The sequence below is a fragment of the Cricetulus griseus genome, chromosome 4 (assembly GCF_003668045.3).
Source record: "Cricetulus griseus strain 17A/GY chromosome 4, alternate assembly CriGri-PICRH-1.0, whole genome shotgun sequence".
NCBI lineage: Eukaryota > Metazoa > Chordata > Mammalia > Rodentia > Cricetidae > Cricetulus > Cricetulus griseus.
In genome coordinates, this window is record NC_048597.1 from 56,182,618 (window position 1) to 56,203,527 (window position 20,910).

At 42.3% G+C, this 20,910-nt stretch overlaps 1 protein-coding gene across 13 annotated transcripts in view; it reads right to left on the bottom strand.

Moving 5' to 3' along the window:
• Znf148 (zinc finger protein 148) overlaps positions 1 to 20,678 on the bottom strand; it is a 114,748-nt gene extending 94,070 nt beyond the window's left edge. For 4 of the 13 annotated variants that reach the window (XM_035444616.1, XM_035444615.1, XM_035444612.1 and 1 more), the window contains exons 1-2: positions 20,471 to 20,676; positions 19,627 to 19,889 (exon numbers count right to left, since the gene is read on the bottom strand). The gene's annotated coding sequence lies outside the window, so the exon portion shown is untranslated. Of the gene's footprint in view, positions 1 to 2,811; positions 2,962 to 19,626; positions 19,890 to 20,470 lie in introns of those variants that run through there. The other 9 variants (XM_027412805.2, XM_027412803.2, XM_027412799.2 and 6 more) reach the window with 4 other exon arrangements.
• Between the last annotated feature and the right edge of the window lie 232 nt (positions 20,679 to 20,910).

Consider the following 20,910-nt stretch of genomic DNA (forward strand, 5'->3'; position numbering starts at 1 on the left):
AGGCAGGCAGATCACTGTGAGTTCAAGGCCAGTCTGGTCTACAGAGAGAGTTCCAGGACAGCCAGAACTACACAGAGAAACCCTGTCTTAAAAACCAAAAATAAATAAGTAAAATAAAAAGGAGAGCATTCAAGAAAGGCACCATGTGCAAATGCATGCACACATACAAAATATTAAAAGGAAACATTGAAAACTGCACAATGATTATAATTTGCTGAAATATTCAATAAATACATGAATATGAAAAGTAACAACTTAATGTATACTGAAAAAGAATACTTATCATACAATTGCTTGAGTTTTTTTAATTTGATTAATTATATCAAGGTAATACTCTTTCCCTTAGTGATTAAAAGTAATTTCAATAAAATAAGTTTATTAAAACTAAATTATAGTCAGGAGTTGGTGGCCAGATGCCTTTAATCCCAGCATTCAGGACGCAGAGGCAGGCGGATCTCTGTGAGTTCGAGGCCAGCCTGGTCTAAAGAGGGAGTTCCTGGACAGCCACCAAAGCTGTAGAGAAGCCCCCCCCCAAAAAAAAAAAACTATATATAAAATAACAGAAGGCAAGCTCTGCATTCTCAATGGGACCTAGGTAAGTCCCAATATTTTGCCATCTACAAACCAAAGCAATGATGACACTTACTGCAGTTTCAACTCCAAAATCTTGTGCTGTAACACACTCTACCCATGACCATGAGGACTGCGTTAGGGAATTTCAGCCATGCATATGGTATTGAAGAGTAGTTATTACACTGCAAGTTCTTTTCACAGACATACATTTGGATGGATGGTTATTCTCAATATTAGGTTAGAATTTCTCAACAATTTACTTCTTATTGAGGCTGTCATGTGCACTGTAGCATATTTAACATCTATCCACCAAAATTAGAAGAATCCCCCAGCAATACAACAAAAAAACTGCAGATACTGCCAAAATCACCTCTGATTTGAGAACCAATGCATGAAATGTAAACGTTCCAAGGCCTTTTGAAGGTGGGAAAGATAGTGACTGTTTTTCTTTTGTGACATAGGTGGAAATATATAAGAAAGGCTAGGAACATTTTCTAACAAAACAAAAATGCCTAACTACATAGTTTTGCATGAGACTCAATTAAAAACATTGCCAAAGCATGGTGGCACACACCTTTAGGCCCAGCACTGGAAAGGCACAGACAGGCAGATCTACTGAGTTGGAGGCCAGCCTGGTCTACAGAGGGAGTACTAGTAGAGCCAGGACTGTTACACAGAGAAACCCTGTCTCAAAAGAATTTTTAAAAAGACCATTAACCAAATACTATTGTATGGCCACTGTGAAAATGAGAATAACAGCATTGTCAAGCTGTGGGAGAAACTGGAGAGGTGGTTCCACAGTTAAAAGCGGTTACTGCCTACCAGAGGACCCAGGTTCGATTCCCAGAACCCACATGGCAGGCTCATAATTGCTGCAACTCCAGTTCCAGAGGATCTGACTAACTGCCCTTGTCTCTGGTCTCTAGGGGCACTGCACCATGTGGTACACAGACATACATACAGGCAAAACATCCATACACATTAAATTTTATTTTTTTAATTAATCTTTTAATTATTCTTAAAAGCTATGGGAGGCATTCATTAATATTTCTAACTGTACCTTGCTAAGCACCCTCAATAAAGAGGTCCAAAGGCTTTATTTTCATTTTATTTTGAGATAGTCTGGCCATGTAGCCCAGATTCACCTGAAGTGGTAATCCTCCTGCCTCAAGCCCCTAAGTTCTGGCATTACAGGCCTATGCCATGGCCAGACCATGTTTTAAACTGAGACTAACTATTAATACAAGTCCTCTTCTCCCTGGCATTCTCAAAAGCTAAGCATTCAAGTTACTTGTAACCACTGAGAATATCCACATGAAAAACACATCCACCCAGTTAAATGCCACAAGCTTCTATATCGATCCATTTACTCAAATACAAATGTAGCATAAATCCCATAAAAGGAATTAACCCGGAGTAATACCCTCAAGGCCTTTATGTTTTTAAAGAAAAGGCCAAAGAAATCCCATGCAAATAAATTACACTTAAGGTTACACGTTTCAACAATAAATTAAACATGCTACATTCATTTTCTTAGCTTTTTAATGCTTACTACAAAACCAACTCAGCCACATTTCCCTCCAAACAGATAAATAGCCAGTTTCATTAGTCTATTCTTGGATAGGTCACCAGACTGGGAATAAGAGACCCAGAGTCTATTCCCAGCTGCAAAACACACTGGTAATCTCAACAAAGTACTCCCTCAGGTTGAGGTTTTCCACTCATACCATGCTGATAACACTATCCAGAAATGGCAGAGAATACCCAGGGCTGCCTTAGACACCCAAAAGACAATTACAAACATATTTTTAGATTTATTAGCTCTAAAATTCTGTTTAACTCATTTATGGTAACATTTAACACACTTACAACTTCAAGAACATGTGTTACTTTTATCATTGCGCTCCACAAAATTAGTCTTTTTCAAAGTTCTATAACAAGTCATATTCATTATATAAAATAAGACAAATGCAAATGGGAGGGGAAGGCTTTCAGTTTGCATTTCCTCAGTTTAGTCTACTACACATGAAGCCATTCTTTGTCACTGTAAAAAGTACTTCGCAGTTTGGAGAGCAAAAGTTTGCCCCACAGCCTAATCCTGGAAAGGCCTGGGGAGCATTCTCACCTCTAACCCTGCAGGTTTTACTAGCACAGACAACATAAGGACTGCGGCACACACACCGTGCCCGAGACCAAGTTTTAAAACAAAGTTGTCCTGTAGACCAAGTTCAGCCTGACCTTCTCACAAACCATAAAGCTGTAAGCACGGTGCAGTCAGCAGCGGGAGAAGCAGCAGCCCCTGGCCCCGGCAGCCACTGAAACACAGACACTGCACCAAGGCACTGGCAGAGCGGCCACAGCACCGCCGCTGAGCCGATCCGGAAGCAGCGCAGAGAGGCCTAAAGACCTCGGGCGCAGGCGCTCAGCACAAAGGCTCCTCCTCCAAGGGGCCTTGGCCGCAAGCGCGTGGGTCCCGCGGGCCCAGCGGCTCGCCTGGGTTCCGCTCGGCCAGGCTCCCGGGATCTGTCCGTTGCTCCAAAAACCCAGGGAACTTGAGCACTCCTTATTCTCGAGTGTCTAAAATGAAAAGTGTGAGGCTTCTGAGTCTTGGTAAAAACGGCAGCCTGTCAAGTTTTACTAGGCAGGCATATGGCAAAAGACGGCCTTCAATAGGAAACTTTAATAGCTTTAGTCCTTCCTCTTACTCATACTTCTCCATCCCTTAATTTACTCATTCTAGTCTTCCCTCCCTTTAGTTTTACACAAGAACTGTATTTTTCCTTAAAGAATTTTTCTCTAACCTATCTTTCCACTTACTCTTGAATTTACCTAACAAGTTTCCTAAGTCTCGTCCAGAACACTCTTTGCTACTCAAAATCTCACCAAATTTAGCTTTTATTTATTAGTTTTCCCCATCACTCGTTTTCCAGGTCTGTTGCCTCATTCTCTCAAAGCTAATAATTCCAAGCCTAACACATTCATATTCTGTGAAACTATTCCCGAAAATAGTTTACTTTAAAAATCCATTTTCTAGGTGTGTCCCACCCCATGTTATCCCCTTTGGCAGTCTAGGGTATAGAGTCGAACCCAGGGCATGAATTCTAGAGAAACACTCCACCCCTGACCTGTATCTCCAACTATCTCCCACCCTGCCCTCAACTTAACATCAATCTTTAAAATCTTTTAAAATAGTCTCTAAAAGTCATTTGAACCACTCATCCCCTAAACCCACATAGGCCGTGAGGCGGCGCCACAAAGTTACCATCTAATCTCTACATCCAAAATACACATACACCAATAAGTACTTTTTTAGTCAGATTCTTGACAGGACAAAGGAAAAGGTGACAGAAGATAAAATTTGACAAAATGAGTGCTATTACAGAACTGGACAGGCTAAGTTTGGGAGCAGAGGTGCAAATAAAGCAGAGGCAGGGCCAGAGTCTTAAATACCATTAATGAAGGTGAATGTATGCAAGAAAATACAGTAGTTCTTTTTAGGTGACAAAGTTTCCATTTAAACTATTTTGTCTTTGAGATTAGCAAGTCAATGTCTTTAGAGATGTTCGGTAGATAAGTAAGACTAGAATATCCTTGTACAAAATTGTCAAAAAATTTAAGGAAAACCAGAAATAACCCAAGAAAACATATTTAGAATTGTGTGGGGGAGGCGTCTATACATTGGTAAATAATGGGAGGAAAAGCTAACTCCTAAAACTAAGAAAGTGTATGACATAAGTGAGGTATGAAGGCACACAGTCTCAGCCACTGGGGAGAGGAGGGTTCTGAAACAGAAGGGTCACAGTTTCAGGCCCACCTAGGAAAGCATAAGACTGGGGCTCTTGTTTAAAAACAAAGGAAAACAAGACTGAAAATAAGACAAAAGGCAAGGCACACATTTGCTCTCCTGCAAGCTACTCTTCTTCACCTGCTTGCCTTATTTTAAGCATCTGACCTCCTCATTCATTTCCAGTGTATCTGACTAGCTGCTATCAGCTTATTGTACTGTTGACACTCTGGCAGGGCTGTGGTTCAGTTGCCAGAGTGCATCCCTAGCATGCACCAAACTCTGGGTTTGACCCAAGCAGCACAGAAAACCAGATGTGGTACACAAACCTGAAATCCTGCATTTGGGAGGCAGGGGCAGGAGAGTCACAAAGTCAAGATCATCCTAAACCAGACAGCAAATTCAATCCCAGCCTGGACTACTATTGGCAACCTCTCAAAGAAGAAGAAAAGGGGGGAGGGGGGTTGGCCATGCTCTACAGTCAACAAATACAAGCCTTTCGTCTCATCTTTGGTATACTTCTACCTCATTTTGTTTCCTTTCTAATCCACGTATCTCTCAACTAAGTTTATCTATATATTACATTTGAAGGGCAATGATTCTACAAATGTTATTTTGTACAGGAAGTCAAAGAACCATTAACAAATTACCCTTTAACAAATCCATCTATTTCTCTCAATCCTGTACCTCAAAAACTATCTGAGATTTTTTTCACCTCTTGGCCGGACAGCTGTGACCACTTCCTCTTCTCTCCAACTTGCCCCTGCCTACATAAACTGCTTCTCTGGCATCTACAGTCCCATTCTCCTACTCCTTCAGTGTTTGGATAAAATGTCTTTCTGCTTCTTCTACTACTACTCTACCACTAAGAACTTGCTGTGTAGTCACCCAGCCCTTCTGCACCATCCACCAAGCTCTGAAATATTTTCAACAATATGCTCCAAAACTTTGTTCAGTCCTTCCTCATTTCCTAAAGAACACATCTCACTTCAGCTATCCACACATGCATACTGACAACAAGCCACCAGAGTGCTTCATACCCTCCACGACTCTCTGTTAGCCCCAACCATATACAGTCTAGTTATACACCTCATCTTTTTGAGACAAGACCTTGCTATGTCCGTAGCTCAGGCTGGCTTCAAACTGAGAGCTGGAATTACAAGCATGCACCATCATACCTTGCAGGTTTCACCTGCTTTTTACTGGCATTTAGTTTCACTTATTCCCTACACACTGTGAAGCTATCAATGCCTTCATTACTGCCATCCTCAGAATGTCTGCCTTCTACTATACTAGTAGGCAGCTTCTCAGTGATTCTATCCTCATCTGTTTTCTCCACTCATACACTGCATATTAAAAATATCAGCAGATAGCCAGGTGTTGGTGGTGCACACCTTTAATCCCAACACTAGGGAGGCAGAGACAGGCAGATCTCTGATTTAATAGCAGAAAGCTATTAAATATTCCACAATTTATTCTAAATATAACTATCCCATAAACTAATCTAAATCACTTCCATACTTAAAACGTAATCCTATTCAAATACTTCCATGTCCTTCCATGAAATCCTCAGATCATACCTCTGGTACCTATAATCTTCTTTACAAGTGCAGTACCTTCATCCATCTGTTACTTCTTGCCTCCAGTTTCAGAATAAGGTATTCATCCTTCTTAAAGTAAACTCAACACAATCCCTACATCCACGGCTTGCATACTCTCCTAGCTCGCCGTATACGCCTCCATGCATTCTGATAACTGGCTTTCTTGAAGACCACAACAGAAAAACTATAAAGTCCTATGTACCAAGCCCTTGGCCCACCACTCAAGTCCTCATCTCTTTGGCAGAGACACTTGGCCTGTCTTGGTATGCACATACATGCACATGATTTTACATGACATCCTTACACTAGATTCATGGTTCGTGATTCTACACTGGCCTTGGCTTGTGGTAAGACCACTCCTCTTAACCCAAACTGTGGGTATTTCCTCCAGTTCTATCCTGGAACTTTCTACAGTGCTCTCCCTCTTACTACTGTCTCAACCCTTTCCTTCATATGGAGATCTTCCACTGCTTCCTCCAAATGGCCTTTGGGGGAAGGTGAGAGTCATCACCCTCAGCTACAATCTATTATTCCTAAGGAATCATCTTTTTTATTTTATTTTATTTACTTATAAAGCCAGGTATACTGGCACACATCTTTAATCCCAGCACTTAGGAGACAAGAGGCAGGTGGATCTCTGTGAGTTCAAAGCCAGCCTGGCTTACAGAGTGAGTTCCAGGATAGCCAGGGCTATGTAGAGAACCTGCCTGAAGAAAAAAAAAAGAAAGACAAAAGACAAAAAATAGTTTTATTTATTTCTGTGTATGGGTTTTTGTCTTGGTGTGTGTCTGTGTACCACATGCACGAAGTAGTTACTGAGAGAAAAGGGTGACAGATCCCCTAGGACTGGAGTAAGGGAGCCACCATGTGGGTACTTGGAATCTTCCTTTGGAAGAGAAGCCAAGACTCTTAACCACTCAGCCATCTCTCTAGCCCCATATACTGAGTTTTTAACCCAATCCTTTCTGATATTGCTTCAGGTAACACTTAGATTATCAGTCCAAATTATTTGATAATCACCAGTGAGTGCTCTATCAAATACAGTAGTAGTATCAATTACCAACCCACACATGTACTCCTAAATCTCTATTGAACCTCTTGGCCCTACATCCAATTCTTTTAACTCTTGCTAGATAACCTACCCTCTATTTTTCTATTTAGTTTGTTTTGGTTTTGTTTTGAGACCAAATCTCCTGACATAGTATAAGGTGTCCCTGAGTTCACTACATAGCCCAAGTTGGTATCAAAGTCATTGCAATCTTCCTACTTAAGTCACTCTGGTGCAGGGTGATCCCAACACCTGGCCCAATGGCTTAACACACTGAAACAGTACTAAGTAACCAAATTATTTGTTATCAGTTCACATTCCTCAATCACCTTTACTCCACCACCATCACTGCCAACGTACACCTTCAATACATCATACTTTGCCACAGCCTTATTAATGTCTTCCAGTTATGCCTCCATCACACAAGAAAAGGTCTTAAGACTCCATTCTTAAACCCTCTTGTTACTTCCCCACTCAAAACTCATCAGTTAAAATAAAATTTCATCAATTGTTCCGCAGTATATCTTAAAGTTCCTACAAGTTCCCCAAATTACAGACTATCCAACTATCCTACAACTGAAGGATGGATAAATATACTGTAGAATATTAATACAGGAGACACCTAAGGAGGAATGAAAAATAAACTACTGCTATATGCAATAGAAATGAATCTCACAGCCATAATTTTAAGCAAAAGAAAACAGACCCAGAGGTATGATTGCATTCATATGAATTACTCTGTTATGACAGCGATTAGAATAATTACTGTGGTTTAGAGGAGACATCTTCCTACTTGGAGGTGACACAAAGGGAGTTTATGGGGATGTAAGAAATGTTAGAAACCTATATATTAAGCTAGGAGGTAGCTGTGTAAATGGATACATAAATAAAAATTAGTTTTAAAACATATTACCCAGCCAGGTGGTGCTGGTATGTGCCTTTAATCCCAACACTCAGGAGACAGAGGCAAGTGGATCTGTGTATGGAGGCCAGCCTGGTCTACAGAGTGAGTTCCAGGACAACAGAGAAAGTATGTCTCAAAAAAAAAAAACCCTGTGCCTTTAGAATTAGAGTACCTTAGTGGACATATTTCAATAAATAAAGTATTTTAAACCATTTTGGTTTGGATTTTGAGCTCTTCCTGCTATATTTTCTAGCTTTATTTCTTTCCATTCCTCAACACGAACCTTACTTACAGCTGACTTAAACCATGAGCCCCTAAACACACTCAGAAATGCCATTTTTATTACCCTCATCATCTTTACCTATCCTTCAAGTTCTAAACTACACACCAATTCTTCCACAAAGCCTGATCACAGCTGCCATATAATTTGTCATAGATGGATGCATACACTTTGTCCCTAGATAAATCCCTGAAGAAAATGGGTCGTGCATTCATAAACATAAATGTATCCTTCCACTGCTAACCATAAAACCCTGTACAGTGTTAAGTGTACAAAGATTCCTGAGTAAATTCTGCTAGTCCATGAAAAACACCCTGTAATCTAACCACACCTTTTAATATCCTACTCATTGCTATTTCTATTCACAATCCATCCCAGTTTACATATTTAATCATACAAAATTGGTTAAACCCGTACTACATGAAAGAAACTGTTGTAATGCACCCACTATGCTACCCAAAAATACAATCCAATTTCAGCTGCTGCCATTTGAATTCTTCTAATCGCCCAGTCTCTCCACTCCAGCAATCCCATCCCATCCTCTTGTCTGTAATCCTACTGCTAAGCTTCATTATGAGACTCCTAATTGGTCTTCTCATCTCCTACCTTATTGTACTACCACAGTGTCCCAGTGCTGAAGGGTATATCTATTGTCAGATTGAAAAAATAAGCCTAGGGACAGAACTTAGTGGTAGAACACTTGCCTAGAATTCACAAAGCCCTAGTTTCAATCCTTAGCACTAAGGGAAAGAAAAAAGAAAGTCTAATATACAGTTCTTGACTTAAATTCTCTACTCAAAACTCCATAGCTATACATTAATGATATATGTTAACATACTGCACTGCTTTATTAACATATTTTAATCATCAAAGCCCCACAACATTGGTCAGAAAGGTAGAATAATTATCAATTTCCTGATAAGAAAGCAGAAGTTCAGGAAAGAGAATAGTTCTCTTTAACAGCAGTTGTCAACCTTCCTAATGCTGTGACCCTTTTGTTTGTTGTTTTTCCAGACAGGGTTTCTATGTGTAACAGTCCTGGCTGTCCAGGAACTTACTCTGTAGACCAGGCTGGCCTCTAACTCACAGAGATCCACCTGCCTCTGCCTCCAGAGTGCTGGGATTAAAGACATGGGCACCACCACTGCCTGGATTATATTTTTTTAATTTTTTTATTTATCAGGTATACAGCGTCATGTCTGCATGTATGCCTGCAGGCCAAAAGAGGATGCCAGATGGTTGTGAGCCACCATGTGGTTGCTGGGAACTGAACTCAGGACTTCTGAAAGAGCAACCAGTGCTCTTAACCTCTGAGCCATCTCTCCAGCCCCTGGGACCCTTTAATACAGTTTCTCATGTTGTGGTAGAAGCATAAAATTATTTCACTGTTACTTCATAACTGCAATTTTGTTACTGTTATGAATTGTAACATAGGGGGGTTGAGACCCCACAGGTTGGGAAACACTGTGCTACAATTACAGAATATGTAAATACAAAAGCCAAGACAAAAAAGGCAGCTTTTATTTGCTTATGAAGCACAACACTAACACAAGAAATACAAACTTCTTACTTAGCTTTCTGGTCACTCAAATTGTACCTAATCCAAACTGACTCTTCCTACTTTGAAATGTAATATGCCTAACTCATGAATTGACCCTCTCTGCTCTTATAACTACAGGTTGTGATTATTTAGAAATTCATGAAACCCATTTCATGGGTAATAATTAGGCACCCTACCCCAAGCCCACTAAGCCTTTTGGGGGGGCAGTATTTTTCCTTTTAGATAACATCTGGGCGGGGCAAAGTGGCACATGCTTTTCATCTCAGCACTCAAGAAGCAGAGGCAGGTGGATCTCTGAATTGGAAGCCTAATCTACATAGTAAGCCAGGGCTATACATAGTGAGACCCTGTTTCTTTTTTTTTTTTTTAATGGAGTGGGAGGGGTGCTAGAGAGATGGCTCAGCAGTTAAGAGCATTGGCTGTTCTTCCAGAGGACCTGGGTGTGATCTTCAGCAACCACATAGTAGTTCTCAACTGTCTATACTCCAGTCCCAAGGGATCCAATGCCTCTTCTGATCTCCAGGGGCACTGCATGCATGTAGATGCAGACATACATGCAGGCAAAGCACCTATTCACACAAAATAATACAATAACTTTTTTTTTTAACGAAGAATACATACTATTCAAGAACATCCAACTTGGTAAAGATGATTTGGGTTGTGTTGTGAATTTTCCATCTTACATATACATATATTCATACACACATTAACTGAGAGATGCCTCGTATCTCTTACTGTGGGTTATCATTTAAATATTACCCCATTCCCCGATAGACCTTAGATATCTCATCTCCAATCACTCAGGTTAAAATGTTCTTTTTTAATTATTTTCCTTATTTCTATCTTTTTTTTTTTTTTTTTTTGAGACAGGGTGTGTAGACCAAATTGGCCTGGAAAGCTCAATCCTCTTGCCCCTGCTTCTGCTTCCAGGTGCTGGGATTACAGACCAGCCCCCCCCACACCAGCTTTAAACCCTACTTCTGTGGCACTGCAATGCTGTCCCAGGCTCATCATAGTCAAGTACATTCTTACAACTTCAGTACCAGTGGGTATTTTCTTATGGTACACTTTGGTGTTTATGGCACACTTGTCATCACCATGCATTTGTGTACAAGTCTACCTCCTCCAGAATACAACTCCCAAAGGGTCATTGGTGATGGCATCTAACAGTGCTTTTGGATATGATGTATCTGACTTGTTAAATAAAAACCATCCTTCCTTTTTCTGAAATCCTGATCTTAAATTAACACAAATAATCTCTGATATACTCTAAACTGTCTGCTAACTCTTAGCTCTTATGCTTCAAGTAGTCTTACCATCTTCCTCCTCAGCAACCCTCTTTGCCTCCTCCCACTGTCCCCACTTCTCACTAGGCATGACTTACCATAATAATGTCCTTCTTGCAGAACCACTTTTCTCCCCATGCTGATTCTCTTCTGCCTTAGTTCTAGTTCTCCAACATCTAAACCAATCATTTTCTCTTTTGGAGGTAGGGGTAGGAGGTGGTAAGTGCAGCATCTCACGCTATCTTCCTAACTGGCCTGGAGCTTGCGATGTAGACAAGGCTGCCCCTCGACTTGCCGCAACCTCTGCTTCTATGGCCCTGGATTATAGGCATGAGCCACATGGCCCTATTGAACAGTTTGATAGTTAACATTTTTCTTCAACTAGGTCTCCTCAAATTATCTTCACCATTTCTAGTACACCTGTTTTTACCAATCCCCTTAATTTTTGTTTGTATAAAAAGGCAAATTATAAGTAAATAAAACAAAAACAGAAAATAGATAATTGAGCTCTCCTGAACTAGTTTCCTGTTCACTTATTTATTCAACAGGCAGGTGTGTGTCCACTGCACACATGCCCTCAATCCTATCTGTCCCATCTTCAATTCAGACAGCAGCTCTGAGAAGTGTCCTGCAAAGGCCAGACTTGTATTCTTCACTCACTTAACCAATCAATCTGCAAGGGAGACTCAGGAAATAAACTAAAAGTTGCACTACATAAAGACTGAAAAGACCCCACAGTTATTTCAGGGGGCTCAGAAATCTACCCAACAGAAGCTAATTCAGAAAGAAGCAGACCAATAGAAACAGCTAACAAGAAACAGATAGGAAGCATTCAAAAAGATTCAGACGGTGGACTCCAAGAAACCTGTAGCCCTTTGGTTCCACTCTGAAACCCCTTAGGGCAAAAGTTCTCAACCTTCCTAATTCTCTCTTTAATACAGCTCCCCAAGTTGTGATGACGTCCCCAACATAAAAGTATTTCATTGCTACTTCATAACTGTATTTATGAATCATAATGTAAATATTTTTAGAGATAGAGGGTTGCCAAAGGGGTCAAGACACACAGGTTGAGAACCAAACCTTAAGGTGTCATATCATCTTTGTCTATCCTTTCCTGATACTATTAATAGATATTCCTAATACTCTGAACTCAGTGCTACTGACAGTCTTCAAAACTCCTTTGTCCAAACAGGTGGGTGGTGCTCATCTTTGATCCCAGTACTTAGGAGGCAGAAGCAGGAAGATCTCTGTGAGTTCCAGGCCAGCCTGGTCTACACAGAGTTCCAAGACAGCCAGAGCTACACAGTGAGACACTGACTAAAAAGTGCACATGTATACACACAGACACACAAAGGTATCCTGAAGAGATCAATCTGCAGTCCGTATGGCTAAGGTTTCTTTATTCAGATAACACCAGCCAGGCGCAAGCCAAAGTGGGCCAGGGGCAGCAAGGCAGCCAGGCCAGAGAGAAGGGAAAAGGGCGAAGAGGGTCTCCACGTGTGCAGTCCCTTAAGAACCCTTCCCGCCTCACCTTAGACTTCCCCTCACCACGCCCTCACAGGCAGGTGAGTCCCGGCATACCTGTCCGGGCTACTAGGAGGCAGGGATAGTGTCTCCCTACAGTATCCCTTACTTTTTTTTTATTTATTGCACCCATTCAACCATCTGATATTGTTCAAGTAGCACTTACTTAGAAGTGCCTAACTATAAAGTGGTCACAACTGTCCAAAATAGTCCCAACTTCCTCTTTGAGAGTATTTTCTAAAGCCAGTTTTTCAACCAAGAAAATCATTCCCGTACCTGTGATTAACTGAATTGTAAGTAAAACTATTCTCTATTTGATACTGGTTGGTCTTTATCACTTCTAAAAATTGTAACTTTTGGAGTGAAAAAAGACTTGTCAGGAGCCAGTAAGATGACCCATCTAGTAATGACATTTGCCACCAAGCCTATTGGCCTGAGTTTGATCTCTAGGATCCACATGGTGGAAAAAAGAAAACAGATCACAAGCTGTCCTCTGAACAACACATGCACAAAATACATAAATATAAAATGTTTTTAAAAAATTTGTCAACAATGAAAGTACTCAAAATATACTTTGTACTACTCTGAAAGAATTATGACCTCATAAAGACCACATCTCAAGTACACTTTAAGAAACCATCCCAAACAGCACACATAGATACTTAGTAATAGCTGTATAAAGTGGTGCTCCAGGTTGAAAGGTAATTCAGAAAAGGTGTTCCACAAAAGGTCTGAACACTACTATGGAACATTAAAACTCTCATCTGAAGATATTTACACTTCAAAAGATCAATTTCAGACTAGTGAGATGCTCAGCAGATACAGGTACCCACTGCCAAGCCTGACAACCTGGGTTCAACCCCTGGGACCTGCAAGGTTGGAGAACTGACTCCTGCAAAGTGTGCTGTAACTTCCACATGCACTGTGGTGTGTGTGCTCACACACATGGTCACATGAAAATAAATTAGTAAATTGTTTCACAATGCCTATTCTCACCTAATGGGGGGGGCACCTCATTTTTTTTTCATTTTTCTCAAAATTAATTAAGTCAAATTGTTTGGGGCTTGGGGAAAAGAGGGGCACAGTCTCACACTATAGTTATAGCTGACCCAGAACTCAAAATTTTCCTGCCTCACCCTCCACCTCTTAGAATAACTGAAATTACAGACGTGGGTCATCATGACTGGCTAAATCAGATTTTATATTTATAGGTGTGCATGTACATGCAGCTGTATGTGTGTGTCTTTGTGCATGGTGTATATACACCATGTGTGAACAAGGAACAAGTATGTACTTGAAGGCAAGAGGTGTCCTGCTCTCTGCTTTATTCCCTTGAGACAAGGTCTTTCAATGAATCTGCAACTACTAAGCTATTCCTATCTCTGCCTACCCATAAACCCCACCCTCTACCCTACACACAGTGCTGGGTTGCAGGCACAGATGCAACCACTCTAGCTTTTTCTATGGGTCCAAGGGATTTAAACTCAGATCCTCAAACCTTGCACAGCAAGGATTCTTACCCTCTGAGACATCTCCCTAGCCCTTAAATCAAGATCCTTAAAACAGAGAATAAAAATAATAATAATAAAAAAAAACACAAACTTAAGCCAGCACCCTTCTCCAGACCAGATTAAACCATCCTTTGATCTCACCCCTCCAATGTTTATGCAGGATTAGAGCTCCAATCTAATCTATTCCATCTTCTTCCCTCCATGCTCTCAAACTCACAACCATAGACACACACTTGTGTTGGTTTGTTCATTGAGACAAGGTCATGCTATGTAGCACTGGCTGGCCTTTGAGTTCCCTATATGGACCAGGATGGCCTAAAACTCAGAGATTCTCCTGCCTCTGTCTCCTGAGTGCTATGACGAAAGGTGTGCACCAAAACACTCAGTACATACTTTTGTCTATAACACTCACACAGTAATTTCATGAAGTGTCATTATTATTACTAACTCAACACCACCTTCTATTGATTATTCAACAGCTATTTACTAAAAACCCAACTGTTAGCCGGTGGTGGTGGCTCAACCTTCAATACCAACACTCAGGAGTCAGAGGCAGGTAGATCTCTATGAGTTCAAGGCCAGCCTGGTCTACAGAGCAAGTTCCACTATAACCAAGGCTACATAAAGAAACCCTGTCTCGAAAAACAAAAACAAAAAACAATCAACAAAAAAATAAATAAAAACAACCAAACTGAACTGTTCAGTTTACCCAAAGATTATTTAAATAAAATCTCAGTTCTAGAACAGGTTACAATCTAGTTAGCATTTTCAAAGAGAAAATAAGGGAGAGAATTAATATAAATGACTATGCAAAGGGGATACAGCTAGCTCAGTGCAGTCCTTGCCTAACTCGCACAAGACCCTAGATGTAATTTACAATACCAAAAAACAATTTCTAAAGAGAAAATCTTGTCTCATAAACTAGAATATTCAGTATTCACATGCACATGTGAAAGAACTATTGACATTATTAAGAGAGGCTTCCAAAAAGCATTTCCTAAAAGAAGAACAGTATCTTCTTACTCCCCATGTCTATCGTGCTGACCTGAACTCCATACAGATTTTTAAAACAGACTCCATTCTTTTTATTGTGCACACACATGTGACACTTGCATGTAGAGGTCAGTGTCCTTCTACCATGTGGGGATGGTAACTGAACTCAGGTCATCAGACTTGGCAGCAAGCACTTTTATTAGCTGAGCTATCTCAGCAACCCTGATGACTCCATTCTTCTAAATGAGCAGTATAGATCTGTCCACCATATGTCCCCACCAATCCATTATTTAATAAAAATTTAAGAATCACACAGTCAGGGGTCAGGGAAATGGTTCAAGGGGAAAGGAGTTTATTGCAAAGCCTACTGACCCAAGTTTGATCCCACAGACCCACAAGGCAGAACTGACTAACTCAAGTTGTCCTCCATACTTTACATCCTGGTGTACCTGTATGCATGCATTCGTGCACATGATCACACACAATAAATAAATGCAAATTTTAAAAATGTTTCAGCCAAGCATGGTAGTGCATGCCTGTAATCCAAAATACTGAAGCAAAAGTATCCCAAGACCTAGGTAAGCCTGGACAATTTCAAAAATTCCAGGCCAGTATGGAACTTTCTCCAAGGTCCTATCTCCTATGAATGAATGAATGAATGAATGAATGAATGAATGAATGAACGAACTAATGAATGAACAAACAAACACCTCAGAAACCTGAAATGAACATTCAGGGGTCATTTTAACACATTTCCTCATTTCATCAACTAAAACTCTTTAGAAGACTGCCAAAGAATATACAACCTGGTAGGTAATTCCAAGATGAAGAAGCAATTGCTACTTTAAAGCATCCTCCCCATCGCTAACCAGCAAATCTAATATTGCAACTCCCTTCATCATTTCACCCAAAGCCCTTTAAAGTTAGAAAAGTTTAAAGTCTCACTTTTATTTTAAGAGCATTGGCATTTTGCCTGCATGTGTATCTGTGTGAGGGTATGAGAGACCCTGGAACTGGAGTTACAGACAATTATGAGCTGCCATGTGGTTGCTGGGAATGGGACCCAGGTTATCTGAAGAGCAGCCAGTGCTCTTAACTGCTGAGCCATCTCTCCAACCCCTTAAAGCCTCTTCTAACACAGTGGGGAAGTCAAGGGATACAACCTCAATAGCTGGTTTAAAGCCTCTTAAGTTTTCAAGCCTCTAAAACTCAAGACTTCAGTTGGGCCAGCGAGATGGCTAAGAGGGTAAATGTGTTTTGCAGCTTAATGATGCTAGCCTGATGACCTGAATTCAATCCCTACAACCCACATAAAGGTGATGAAGAAAAATCAACTCCTGAAAGTTGTCCTCTGACCTCCACACATATTCACCCTGCTGCACATGTGCCCACATGCAACAGTACTTTTTTAGTTTACATAAAATTAAATTTAAAATAAAATTTTAATATCAAGACTTAAGCACATCATTTGAAAGTGAAAAGCATCTAATAAACAAAAATAACTAAAGATCAGAATGGAGAACAAAAAAGAGAAAAAAATATCAGTGACATTCACCCATTTCACTCAAGGAAAGCTGACTTCTATAGTCATTATCCAAAATGATGTCACTTTGGTAAAGAGAAATGATGGAGCAGAGCATGGTGGCACACATCTTTAATCCTAGCACCTGGGAAGATAAGGCAAGAGGGGTCTGAGGCCACCCTGAGCTATATAACACAAACAGAAATGATACAAGCCTACCAACTACTTAGGAGAGCTGGAGAAAAACATCAACTACAAAATGTTAATAATAGTAGTAATAATAATAATAATAATAATAATAATAATAATAATAATAATAATAAATGAAGTAGCAGTCTGTGATAGAGGACAAGTGTGTGTGTGTGAAAATGCTGTAAGGTAACCCGTTGTCTTGTACAAAATGTGCTTATTTTCTTTCTTTCTTTGTTTTTGTTTTTCGAGACAGGGTTTCTCTGTATAGTCCTGACTGTCCTGGAACTCACTTTGTAGACCAGGTTGGCCTCAAACTCACTTCGATCTGACTGTCTCTACCTCCCAAGTGCTGAGATGAAAGGTGTGTACCACCACCACCACCTGTCTGTGTTTATTGTCCTAAGGTGTAAAGTGAGAACAAGTTTTTAAAAAAATCTGGGCTGAAGTTATAGCTCAATTGGTAGTATTAACCCAGCAGGCAAAGTCTTGGGTTCAGCAGCCAGTGGTGGCACACACATTTAATTCCAGCACTTAGTGGGCAGAGGCAGACAGACCTCTGTGAGTTTGAAACTAGCCTATTCTACAGAGCAAATTCCAGGACAGCCAGGGCTACACAGAGAAACCCTATTTAAAAAAAAAAAAAAAAGGGGGGGGGGGAGAAGGAGAAAGGTGAGGAGGGAAGGGGAGTGGGGAAAAATTGTATAGCTTAAAAAAAAAGTCCAGGTTTCCTTCCCCAACACTGCATAAACTAGAGGAACTCACACCTTTAAAGCCAGAGCTTAAGGAGGCAAAAGGTCAGGTCATCTTCCCTATATACTTAAGAGGACAGTCAGTCTGGGTGACACAAGCCCCTGGCTCAAAAACAAAACAAAAGCAAAAACAAAAACCAAAAAAAAAAAAAAAAAATGTAAGCTGGGAGTGGTAGAGCAAGAGGCAGGTGGGTCTCCAGGTTTGAGGCCAGGCTGACCTACAGTCAGTTCTAGAGCAGCCAGAGTTACATGGTGACACCCTGTCAAAAAAAAAAAAAAAAAAAAAAAAAGGAGGGGGGCACTCATCACAGCATGCAGCAATCTCTAGAAAGCAAAATGCAATTGATTGACAGGGTATGCTTTTCATTGTTAGTTTCCTCAGAACAATTTTTAAAATTAAATATATTTATGTTATTTGCATAAGGAAAAAACACTATACTTAGGTGCATTGTAGTAAAAGAATTGACGTTATACTGTATTAGTAGGGGGAGAGGCTGAGCCTCTCTCACCATGATGATAATAAAAATGGGTACAAGTAAGCCCTTTTTAAAAGTGAGCAAATCAGGCTGGAGACACACTCATCAGTTAAGAGTGCTTCTTCCAAAGGACCCAAGTTCAATTCCCAGCACCCACGTCAGGCAGTTCAAAACTGCCTGTCATGCTGGCTCCAGGGGACCCAACAGTCTCTTCTAGCCTCCTTGGGGGTATGCACACACCCATGGCATATGTTCACACAAACACATAAATAAAAATAAAATCTTTAAAAGTGAGCAAATCTAAATGCACTAACAGGAAATTTTCCAAGTTTTTTAAAACAAAAATCCCAATTATTTCTACAAGAAATTTTGTAATGGAAGAAATCTCCTCCACACCTTAAGTACCATCTTAGCTAGAGAAATGAAACCTCTGATAAAGGAAGGAGTGATAACCTTCGTTTCCCATCCCTCTCCCAAATTTCACTCCATCTTCCCCATTAATTTTTCTCTCAACTTCCATAAAAAGATCTGTCACATTTAACACACTTATTATTTTCTACTCAGCTGAAGTAATAGTACAACTTAATATGTATGTAATTCCTCTTTAATAACAAAAGGTGAATACTATTCAGGTAGACTTTAAGACATTGACCTAGCCTTGCAGTGGTGCACGATTTTAATCCCCAGCACTCCGGAGGCAGAGGCAGGAGAATCTCTGAGTTCAAGGCCAAACTGTTTTACAAAGTGAGTTCCAGGACAGCCAGAACTACACAAAGAAACGGGGGGGGGGGGGGGTGAGGGGGCAAGACATGGGACACACGACACGGGACGACACACACCACAACAACAACAAAAAAAGATAAGGCACTGTCCTCATCCAGTGTTCCTTCTTGAAAATCAGGTCTAATGTGCACTCAGTGAAAGCAAAAGAAAGAACCTGGTTTCCTGACATAAACAGAGATGCTAACTGTCCATCCTCATCAGACCTAGACTCATCCTGTCACTTCAAGTTTCCTTAGGCATCATGATTAACTACTCTTGACCTCCTTATAACCTAAGATCAGCACAGACATTACAGAGCCTCCACTCTGCATGCCTACATTTTGCTGGCAGATGCTATTTTCTTCACTAACTCCATGCCTCGGTGACAGAGTACATCCGGAATTGTGAATGGAAAAGGATCTCCCGCCAACCCGAGGTATAGAACCAATCCAACTAGTCTCCTTTGGGGCTACACAAATGCAAAGACCGGACTATAATGCACTGACTCTCAACACGAACAATTATAATCTTGTGTCCTGCAACCCAGGCTGAAATACAGCGCCGGCTCTTCTGGAACCGTGGAAGCTAGGGAGTGAAGAAGAAAACCTCCAGGCCAAGTAATTCCTATTCCAGTGCCTGCCAGGACGGTGTTCATCCAGCCTCCCCCAAGTGACAATACTCCAAATCTGCTAAAATTCTAAACTCGGTGGCCTCAAGAATCCCCGTAGGCCAGGCGGTTTCTCAAGGACTCTTTCAAAGATTTTCAGTTCAGTAGTGCGGCACTAAAATGTCTCAAACCAATCTACAGGCTAAGAGACTAATTCTCAGTGACCCCAACCACAGCGGGGACCCGCACTTACCGGATGTCATCTACTGAAGAGCCCAAACAGGTTCCGAACTAGGCCACTCTGGCCCATCTGGAATAACTCTTTAGACCTTGAGCCAGCATTTGATAATTATGCTACATCTGTCTATTCTATTATGCATTGCCTGCATCTTCTCTAATATTTAGCACTCCTCCAGCTTCAAATGCTCTCCCTTCTATCCGCAGAAACTACTCTTTGCCTTCTTTGCTTGCCTTGGAAACGCTCCGGTTCTTTCCATAATGAAGCACATAACATATCTGCACAATGAACACCCCCAGAATCCTCAAGACTGCTCCACAGCCACCCCCGGCATTCCTCCACCTATCCGGCATCTTCCCTCCGGCCCCTTTCTCCCCTTTCGCACTCCCACTACGCTTCCTGCAAGCAATCCCCTTTCTCCAGCCCCTGCCCTTCCCTGCAGCCAAAGAGCACTCGGAGGCAGCAGCGGCGACCGAGGCCTGCGGTGCATAAAGCACTGCACCAAGACGGCGGAGAGCCCTGGGGTCTGGCCGGCCTCCTCGCCCACAGCCGTGGCACCCCGAGGCCTCCCCGCGAGCATCCCACCTCCTTCCTACCCGACACCGGCCGCAGGCCTCTGAGGCCGCCAGCTCGCCTCCGCCGCCCCCGTCATTCTCCGTTCTCCAAGCCCCGACCCACCATCCTCGCCCCGCTTCCTCGCGTCCCCCAGCCCCGCGCTCCCGCGGCCTGCGCCCGCCGCCTCCCGGGCCGCCCCCGGCTGGCCCGCCGCTCCCGCGGTCAGGCCGTCGCCGCCGCGCTCCCCCCGTGCCCCCCCCCTCCCCCGCCCTCCCGGCCCGGGCCTGCCAGGCCGAGCGTTTACCGCGGGCTGGCGCCGAGGCGCGCGGTCACCGACTGCAGGCGGCGGCGGCTCCGACCTTCCCACGGGCCCGGCAAGGAGGGCGAGGGGGAGGGGAGAGAACTTTTGCTGTGGCAGCTCCGGCGACAGCTCCCACCCCTGCGCCTTTCTCCTCTTCCTCCCCCTCCTCCTCCTCCTCCTCTTCCTCCTTCTCTTCCTCCTCCCAGAGCAGTCGAGAAGCAGACATGGCGCGGCTAGAGCGCCGCCGCGGTCGCCGCCGCTTGCCTGAGCGGTGCATTGTGGGAAGCCCCGCACACAGGAAGCGCTCGGCCCTCGCCTGGCACGGAGACCTGGCTGCGAGACCCGGAGCGTGGCTTTGATTCCGGCGCCTGCGTGTCAGCCGCGCAGCGTGGCCGGGGAAGCTGGCCTCGCGCCGCGGTCCCCCTGATGGGCCTGCGAGGAAG